This window comes from Otolemur garnettii, unplaced genomic scaffold (assembly GCF_000181295.1).
Source record: "Otolemur garnettii isolate 467f Iridium unplaced genomic scaffold, OtoGar3 scaffold00086, whole genome shotgun sequence".
NCBI lineage: Eukaryota > Metazoa > Chordata > Mammalia > Primates > Galagidae > Otolemur > Otolemur garnettii.
Window position 1 is genome coordinate 2,422,435 of NW_003852481.1, and position 9,101 is coordinate 2,431,535.

The 9,101-nt window shown below is 47.9% G+C and overlaps 1 pseudogene; it reads left to right on the forward strand.

The window, feature by feature from the left end:
- Positions 1–7,819: 7,819 nt before the first annotated feature.
- On the forward strand, positions 7,820–8,173 carry LOC100956829 (annotated as a pseudogene).
- Positions 8,174–9,101: the final 928 nt, after the last annotated feature.

A 9,101-nucleotide genomic window follows, 5' to 3' on the forward strand; every position in this document is an offset into this window, starting at 1 on the left:
ATCTTTGTTGTAATGCGATTTTTGGTCATTTGGGAATATACCTAATAAAGGAATTGCAGGGTCAAACGGCAGGTCTATTTTTAGTTCTCTAAGTGTTCTCCAGATGTCTTTCCAAAAGGAACATATTATTTTACATTCCCACCAGCAGTGTAGGAGTGTTCCCTTTTCCCCACATCCATGCCAGCATCTCTGGTTTTGGGATTTAGTGATATGGGCTAATCTTACTGGAGTTAGGTGATATCTCAAAATAGTTTTGATTTGCATTTCTCTGATGATTAAGGCTGGTGAGCATTTTTTCATATATCTGTAGGCCGTGTGCTGATCTTCTTTACAGAAATTTCTCTTCAAGTCCCTTGCCCACCCTGAGATGGGATCACTTGTTTTCTTCTTGCTAATACGTTTAAGTTCTCTATGGATTCTGGTTATTAAACCTCTGTCGGAGACACAACCTGCGAAAATCTTCTCCAATATATTGGCTTCTTATGTACCATGTACCTAGACCTTGTGGAATCCACTCAAAAAAACCACTGATAGCTATTTTTAGTTCACCAATACCAAATATTTTCTCCTTTCAGATCCTCTGAGTCTGGAGGGTCCTATTTGTTTTACTCTAGTCCAGAAATAGCCACAAACTGAGTTTTTCTGGGTCAAGCTGTGAGAACACACTTTAATCGACAGAGGTGGATGGCATAAGGAGATTGTTTTGAAACAAATAGAATCCATGCAAATGAAGCTGTGTAGACCCAGAGGGTACAGGTGACAAACTGTGCAAACCCCACTCTTCTTAAAGTTGGCTTGTTTCTTGTCACTCCCAGGCTTTTGAAATTCAGTGTTGTGAGATTGCCCATCAGTTATAGTTAGCAAAGAGTGTGGGCCATTTATAAATGCATTATATATTGGAGCATTTGATAAGAAGAGAGCTTACCATTCAGTAATTCTCTGAATTACTGACTCAGAGAAAGAGAAGGACCAGCCCAGGGTCCCAGTCAGTGAACAACTGGAACCGGCACTCAGCTTGCCTGACTCTCATTCTGCAACTGATTTATCTTTCTATGCTTTCATTAACTTTTTGTTTGGCTTCATCCAGCCATCTTCAGAGCAGAGTTTATATTCTTCATGAGCTGGGTGCGGTGTCTCACGTGTGTAATCCCAGCACTTCAGGAGGTTGAGGTGGGAGGATTGCTTGAGGCTGGTATTCAAGGAGTTCAAGATAAACAGGAATCTCCAGGAATTCAAGACTAGCCTTAGTGACACAGTGAGGCCCTGTGTTTGAAAAAAAAAAAAAGAAAGAAAGAAAAAGAAAAGGAAAGGAAAGGAAAGAGAAAAGAAAAGAAAAGAAAAGAGAAAAGAAAAGAGAATTAGCCAGATGTGGTGGTGTGTGCCTGTAAGTTCAACTACTTGGGGGGCTGAGATGGGACGACTGCTTGAGCCCAGAAGTTTGAGGTTACAGTGAGCTACGATTGTGCCACTGCACTCGAGGCTGAGCAACAATGTCTGACTCTGTCTCTTAGAAATTAAAAATTAAATATATATATTCTTCTTTATTATTTCAATAATATGTGAATTTAATGCAGTTCACTAAAAAGGCTGAGTTTTTCTAAACCACAATTTTATGCTCCTGTCTCTACCACACTGTGTAGGACTGTCATAAAAATATTTTGTTGTTGGCTCAGCACCTGTAGCACAGAGGTTACAGCGTCAGTCACATACACCAAAAGTTCGTTGGTTAGAGCCAGGCCTGGGCCAGCTAACCAACAATAACAACAGCAACAAAAAATAGCCAGACATTGTGTCAGGTGCCTGTAGTCCCAGCTACTTGGGAGGCTGAAGCAGGAGAATCGCTTAAGCCCAAGAGTTTGAGGTTGCTGTGAGCTGTGACGCCACCATAGCACTCTACCAAGGGAGACATAGTGAGACTCTGTCTCAAAAAAAAAGAAAAATATTTTGTTGTCTGATTGTCACTGCTGAGAGGGCCACATTTTTCACTGTGCTCCCAATCATCACTCCTTTGACCCAGGAGAGCTGTCCATCTGCTGGATGGCAAACAATGATCCTCTCTCAAAACTCTTTACAGCTCAGAGACCCTGGCTGCAGGGCAGTGAGTGCTCGGACTTGGCCATGGGCACGCTGAAGTGTGAGCTGCATGATCTGGAGAGGTCTGTCCTGATGGCGGGGGGCGTGGGGAGCAAACTAGGAGCAAGGAGCCAGGGCAGGGTCACATGGCCAGAGTGAGCCAGGAGAGCACAGCTATCCCCTTGGGCCACCTCAACACCAGTTCTGCACCCATGGGCCAGGCTGAGCTCCTCTTTTCTGGAAGCAGCTTTTTAAAATACTAAGCCGTAAGAGATATCACCTTCCCTCAACAGGCTCATGACTCAGCAGTGGAGATGAAATGTGTCTGTGAATACCTGTTAGAAGGTGGGGAGGGTGGGCCTGGATGGTGTATTTTATTTATTTATTTATTTAGAGACAAGAGTCTCACTTTCTTGCCCCTGATAGAGTGCCATGGCACCATAGCTCACAGCAACCTCAAACTCTTGGGCTCAAGTGATTCTCTTGCCACCACCTCCTGAGTAGCTGGGACTATAGGCACCCACCACAATGCCTGGCTACTTTTAGAGACTGGGTCTTGCTCTAGCTCAGGCTGGTCTTGAACCCATGAGCTCAGGCAATCTACCTGCTTCAGGCTCCCAGAGGTGTGAGTCATCATGCCTGACTGGACGGTGTATTTTAAAGGCCTCCCTTACAGCTCAGAACACCAGCAGCGATGCAGGGCACTGTCCTGGGGAATGAGGTCCCAGCTCCTCAGGCGTACCAAGCGGCCCCTGCCTGCCACGTCTGCTTACCTTGCTACAAGCCCTGTCTTAGAATTTATGGTTTTGAAAACCAGGTATTGCTGCAAACCTTTTCTTTTTTAGAGAGAGACTTTCTCTGAATTACAGGGCTAAGCAGCATGGTATCCCATGAGGGGTGTTTTTGAGGGAGGATGCAACTTCCTGTTGCTAGCTGCAGGTGCCTCTGCTCTAGACCACTGGAGATGCTGTCTCCCTTGGGGCTGTGACAAGTTCCCATGTATAACTTATCTGTGCCGTGCTTCAGGACTAACCCTGATGGTATATGTAAGTTTATTTCTCCAGGACCTGGGAATTCTAGTGTAAAAGTAGGGGTCCCCTTTTTATGCCCTATACTTTGGGGAAAGTGTGGAAGAACTTGGGTCTTTGTCAGTGGCCAGGCCAAGTCCTCCCCTGCTCCCTACCTGTGCTTTCTCACGTCTCCTGGAATCGCCTTTCTTTCCCTCAGGGAGCCCCTCTCTTCCTCCTCTCCATGAGACGCTGGCTCCCCTGCCCCAGTCATTCAGGCCTGGAGCATATCCTGGTGTCTGCCAAGGCACGGAAGGCTCTGTGAATTGACCTGAGTGGAGATGGACAGGGGGTCCAGTATTCCAGGATGTGCCCTTCACATACATTTTTGTTGTTGTTGTGGACATTTTTTCTTAGCCTAGTAGTAATTATAAACACTTATCTCAAGAATAGACACTTTGCAGGGAAGTTGGCAAGTAAGCTATGAGAAAGAAATGACTTCCCCAATTAGCAAGATGCTTTCTATTTCCTCAGAGTCATGAGCACCTGTTAATGGTCAGGGCAGTGTGTAGTTGTCCTACTCTCTGGGAGCTTCCAGGAAACATGGTGTGCAGAGGGCACCCAATTTGACATTTCTGATTCTTGGATTATCTAGAAAGTCATAGTAAACACTGAATTAGAGAGTATGGAATCACTGCTCCTACAGTTAGATTCCTGGGAGCCTCTGCTCACATTTCTTGTTTTATGTGTGTTTCTATTGGAAGACACCTTACTTAATATATATCTTTGATTCATTAACATTGAGCTCATGGCCCACAGCACTGTAACTTGCGCCTGAGCAAAGTTTCTTTAACATGTGGATTTTCCCCACGAGGCACATCCCAGCCTTCTTGTGCAATGAACTGGAGACAGCAATCCAGCACTATACTTGGGGGTGTTTTAAAAAGCAAAATCACCGAAAAAACATAAAAATGCAGAAAGTTACCCCTAAGTAGATCACAGGAAGGAAACTCGTTTCCAGTGTGAAACCACTGAAACAAGAGGGCAGCGTGTCACTCCCCAGGTCCCACCTCCACTGGGAACGGGCTCAGGAGGTGACTCAAATTTTCACCCGCCTGGGTAAGACTGTGAGCAACTACCAAAAGATTGATTTGGAGGTTAAAACTGGGAAATAAATTTTAGCAAGTAGGCAAATTCGTAAGTACAGAATCTGCGAATAATGCGGATCGACCGTTTACAAGTTTGGAAATTGCAGACGCATCTCACATAACTAAATTACCACTACCCCTCCCAGGAAAACTAACTTCTATCTAACAATCTCTTCTGTGATGCAGTTCATAGTCACACTTCTCTTATTTTCCTCAAGAATTTTTTATTTTTATTTATTTATTTTTTTGAGACGGAGCCTCAAGCTGTTTCCCTGGGTAGAGTGCTGTGGCATCACAGCTCACAGCAACCTCCAACTCCTGGGCTCAAGCAAGTCTCCTGCCTCCGCCTCCCAAGTAGCTGGGACCACAGGTGCCTGCCACAATGCCTGGCTATTTTTTGGTTGCAGCCGTCACTGTTGTTTTGGCAGGCCCGGGCTGGATTCGAACCCACCACCTTAGGTGTATGTGGCTGGCACCTTAGCGACTTGAGCCACAGGCGCCGAGCCTGGTTTCCTGACTTTAAAATAAAATGACATTGGCCATGTGCAGTGGCTCACCCCATCATCCCAGCCCTTTGAGAGGCCGAGGCTGGAGGGAGGACTGCTTGAGATCAGTAGTTCAAGACTAGCCTGGGTAACATAGCCAGATACCATGTCTAAAAAAAAATTTAAAATGCTATTGACATATTTGACGAGTCCAAGCCGGTTGTCTCTTGGAATGTTCCACATTGTGGATTTTCCTGGTCGCTACCTCCTGATTAGATCCTGGTGAAAGCTTTTTGGCAGGCTTGCTGCCTGGGTGGTACTGTGTACTCCCATATGCCAGAAGGTCCAGGGCGGTTTGTCCCTCTGCTGGGGAAGCTGTTGGATTCCTTGGTCAAAGTGCTGCTCTAGGGGAGACAAGGGCAGTGCTGTTAGCCACGAGAGAGGGGAGAGCCGAGAGCCTGAAGAGAGGAAAGAGGGACCAGATCTTCCGGCCATAGCAAACGGCTCTGGGCTCCCCAGGGGTTGAATCCCGGCCCTGAGAACCGGTGGTCGCCCTTCCTGAGCAGAGGGCCTGCCTTTGTCCTGGAATCTCTTCACTTGTTAAGAGCATGAAGAACTACAGTGCCAGGGTCTGAGGACCTAGTTTTATTTTCCAGTGAAATTAGGGCAAAGTTCCTTTAGGCTTGATATAATTTCTTTTAAGCCCTGGGCTTAAAGTTGGAGGGCTCTAAATGCTTTGGAAATGTTATGAACAGCAACACAAGTCGGAATAGCTAACGGCTGACATAGCTTTTTATCTTTGCCGTTGCGTCTGCATGATTTAATATTAATGTGATGGCGGTTAAACCAAGTCTGAACCAAGCAAGCCCAAAGGCTTTCCAGCACCGCGGCCAGGCGGCCGGGAGCCCGCAGTGATATACCCCGAGGTATGCCAAGCCCGGAGGGCGGCCTGCAGGCCCGGCCAGCATTTCCCCACATTGGGTCTGTAATGCAGTGGGAAGCCCATTCGAATCGCCCACTGAGACCACGTTTTCTAAGGGGCCTCCACACTGAAATGCTGCCGATGGCTTCGCCAGAGGCAGAGTCCCCTTCTTCACAGTTCACCTCGCGTTCCCGTCTCGCCCTAGATCCTCACCGCAGCCCTGTGTGGTGTTCCAGGGAGACGTCACCACGCCCACGGGCCAATGCGGCTCCCCGAAGTCATGTGACGCCCGGAAGTCACGTGACTCGCGCGATCTCATAAAACCGCCGAATGGTTACCATGGGGACGGCCTGGCCTTGGCGCTCAGGGGCCCTCCCCTTCGTGGTTTCGGGAGTTAGGCCGTAGCGGACGGGTTGTTGCCGACTGGGCCTCGCCGGTGCCGTCGCCAGCCGTGTTCCCGTGTCGGTCTCCAGCGGCGTCTCCCTCCCCAGCGGAGGCTGCGTGGTGAGAACGGGCAGAGGGGCCCATTAAAACTCTGATGACTTTCCCCAAGGTTGAGCCCCCTGAAGCCCCCACAGCTTGGGGTTGAAGGCCGTAGGCTAAGAGTTAGGTGCAGAGTGGAGGCCCAGCTCTGCCCCTTACTGATGTGTGACCATAGCAGGTTCTTTTTTTTTTTTTTTTTTTTGAGACGGAGCCTTAAGCTGTACCCCTGGGTAGAGTGCCGTGGCATCACAGCTCACAGCAACCTCCAACTCCTGGGCTCAAGCGAGTCTCCTGCCTCAGCCTCCCAAGTAGCTGGGACTACAGGCGCCCGCCACAACGCCTGGCCATTTTTTTGGTTGCAGCCATCGTTGTTGTTTGGCAGGCCCGGGCTGGGGATTCGAACCCGCCACCTTAGGTGTATGTGGCTGGCGCCTTAGCCGGTTGAGCCACAGGCGCCGAGCCCAGCAGGTTCTTAAATATTTCTCCAGCTGAGTCTTCTTATCTGTAAAATGTGGACGATAGGACCTGCCTCCGGGTTTAGGTGTAAAGACTGAGTCATTAAATGGCAAGGGCGTAGATGAGTGGTGTAATTATTACCTGTTAGCGCACACTGCACTTAGTAAGCCCTGGAAGAGCCACTGTGGTGAGGCAGGACGCTTCGCCAGGTGGTCGCTGTTTGTGAATGACGTCACTGAGGCCTACACCTGCTCTGTGACAGAGTCTCCAACGCGCTAGAGAAACTCCCTAAGTACAGAAGGCAGCGATTTGCTCTGACTCACGCAGTAGTTCCCAGGAGATAGTTTCCCACCACGGCATCAGGATAGCACTGAGGCAGAGATGTGCTGGACAGAGAGCTAGGGAGGTATTCCTTGCTCTTAGGACACTTGTGATGTGACTGGGGGTGGCTGTAAAAATCCATGCATAAAAGATGAAAACCAGCATGGTAATGTATGTAGGCCATGTACAGAGACTAGGGTCCCCAGGGAGTACGGGGGTGGGGTTAATGCAAGAGTCTGGGCTGTACAGCAAGGCCTGGCAGAGGAGGTGGACTTGAACATGGAATGCAGGAAAGTGCCTCAAGCCATCCTACCCCCTGCTGAGCAGGTGTGAGAGAACCAGCTCCTAGTGATGGGTGCCACATTGGAATGACTTCAGAGAAACCCCCAGACCTCTCTGTCCTCAAGTAGGGGTGTTACCTGTGGTCTGCTGTAGTTCTCTCAGAGGGTCCAGGCAGTTTCTATGGGTGTTAGTCAAGGCGAAGTTATATGTGGGTCAGGGGAGCTGTGTCCATCTACCTGAGTGTCCACCTAATTATCCATCTGTCCGTAAGTCTGTTCACTTGCCCATCCACTGACCTGTATATGTCTGTCTACTCATTATCCATTTATCAGTCCAACCATCCATCTTTGTTTATGTATACCTGTTCTTTCCATATTTTGATTGCCCGTGTTATTCTACAGGAGATTTGCAGTAGATTACAGAAAACACAAGCCAGCACACACTAACCCCCCACCCCATATACAAACACAACTAGGAATTGGGGAGAATGACTAAAACTCGGCCTGTGTGTAAAGGGTACACCAGGTTACTGCTGTAGATGAGACACAGATTTGTCTCCTAGTTACTTTTACAATTATTGTCACTGAAGTAGAGACAATCTACTCTTTGTTTAAAACCAAAAATACTTTTTTCCCCAGCATCTTCCCCTTTCTCCATCGTCGTGGAGTGTGTGATTAACTCGGTTTCTCACCATGTCCTCCAACAAGACGTTCAGAATCAAGCGGTTTCTGGCCAAGAAACAAAAACAAAATCGTCCTGTCCCCCAGTGGATTCAAATGAAAACTGGAAATAAAATCTGGTACAACTCGAAGAGGAGGCATTGGAGAAGAACCAAGCTGGGTCTGTAAGGAATCGCACATGAGATGGCACCTGTTTATGCTGCATCCGGGTCACCGTCATCTTACCACATTAAGCTGGAAATGTCATCGGTTGGACAGTCGCCACATTTCACTGGGAAAATGATTTTCCTCTTTGTTCGTATTCTTTGCCCTAATAAGCTGGTTCAGTAATAAATATGTGAGACCTTTTGTTTGGAAAAGAAGTTTTTCTTGTTCTGAGTTCAAAACTATTTCACTGAGTTTTCCCTAAGTTTGGGGGTGGGGAGCAGGCTGTAGTCTGGTGTTTTCATGAAGTCTCTTCTAAATCAGACTGACCTGAGTTCAGATGAATGTCACACAATAGCTGTGTGATGTTGGGTAAGACACTGAGTCTCTCTGCATCTCATTTTCCTTATCTATAAAAAAGCAAGGTAAGCAAAGTTATTGCCTCAGGGGGCAAAGGATTAACAGTGGTTGTGTGTATCCAGAATTCAACAAGGTGTGGGACACAAAATCAGCCCTCAATATATGGTGGCACTTGTTGTTTACAAAGTTAACCAGGTTTTGAGAGCAAGCTCTGGAATGTGGTTGGGCATTTGTGTGCGAGAACCTGCCAGCTTTGGATAGGCAGGGATGATGCTGTCATTCCCCAGTCTCCTGTCCATCAGCAATCTGCTTCTGTCCTGTCCCTCGAGGTCTGGTCATGGGCCCGGGGATGGGACTTGGTTAGGCTGCTCTGACCTCACAGCCCCAGCTGGAAAGCTGATAAGACTCACCTAATTTTCTCAGTGCTTAAAGATGATCAATTGCATAGGAGAGCAAGGCTGCATCCCAGGGGTCTCTCCATCCTCAAGCCCCTCATAAGTAACAGTATTTCACTCTACCATTGCAGCCTGTTGGGGCCTGATTCGCATGCCTAAAGTTTGTACTTCCCAGATACAAACTGAGCTGTCTCTCTAGAGATCGAGGGATGTGGGGCAGGGGCAAAGCAGGAGGTGCTGTGGTTTACCCTGTCTCAGACCGAGAGCCTCTGACTTGCTTGTGTGTATTTGTGTGTGAGGGAAGAGAGGATGAGAGTCCAACCATAGCCGATCTATTTGGTTTCT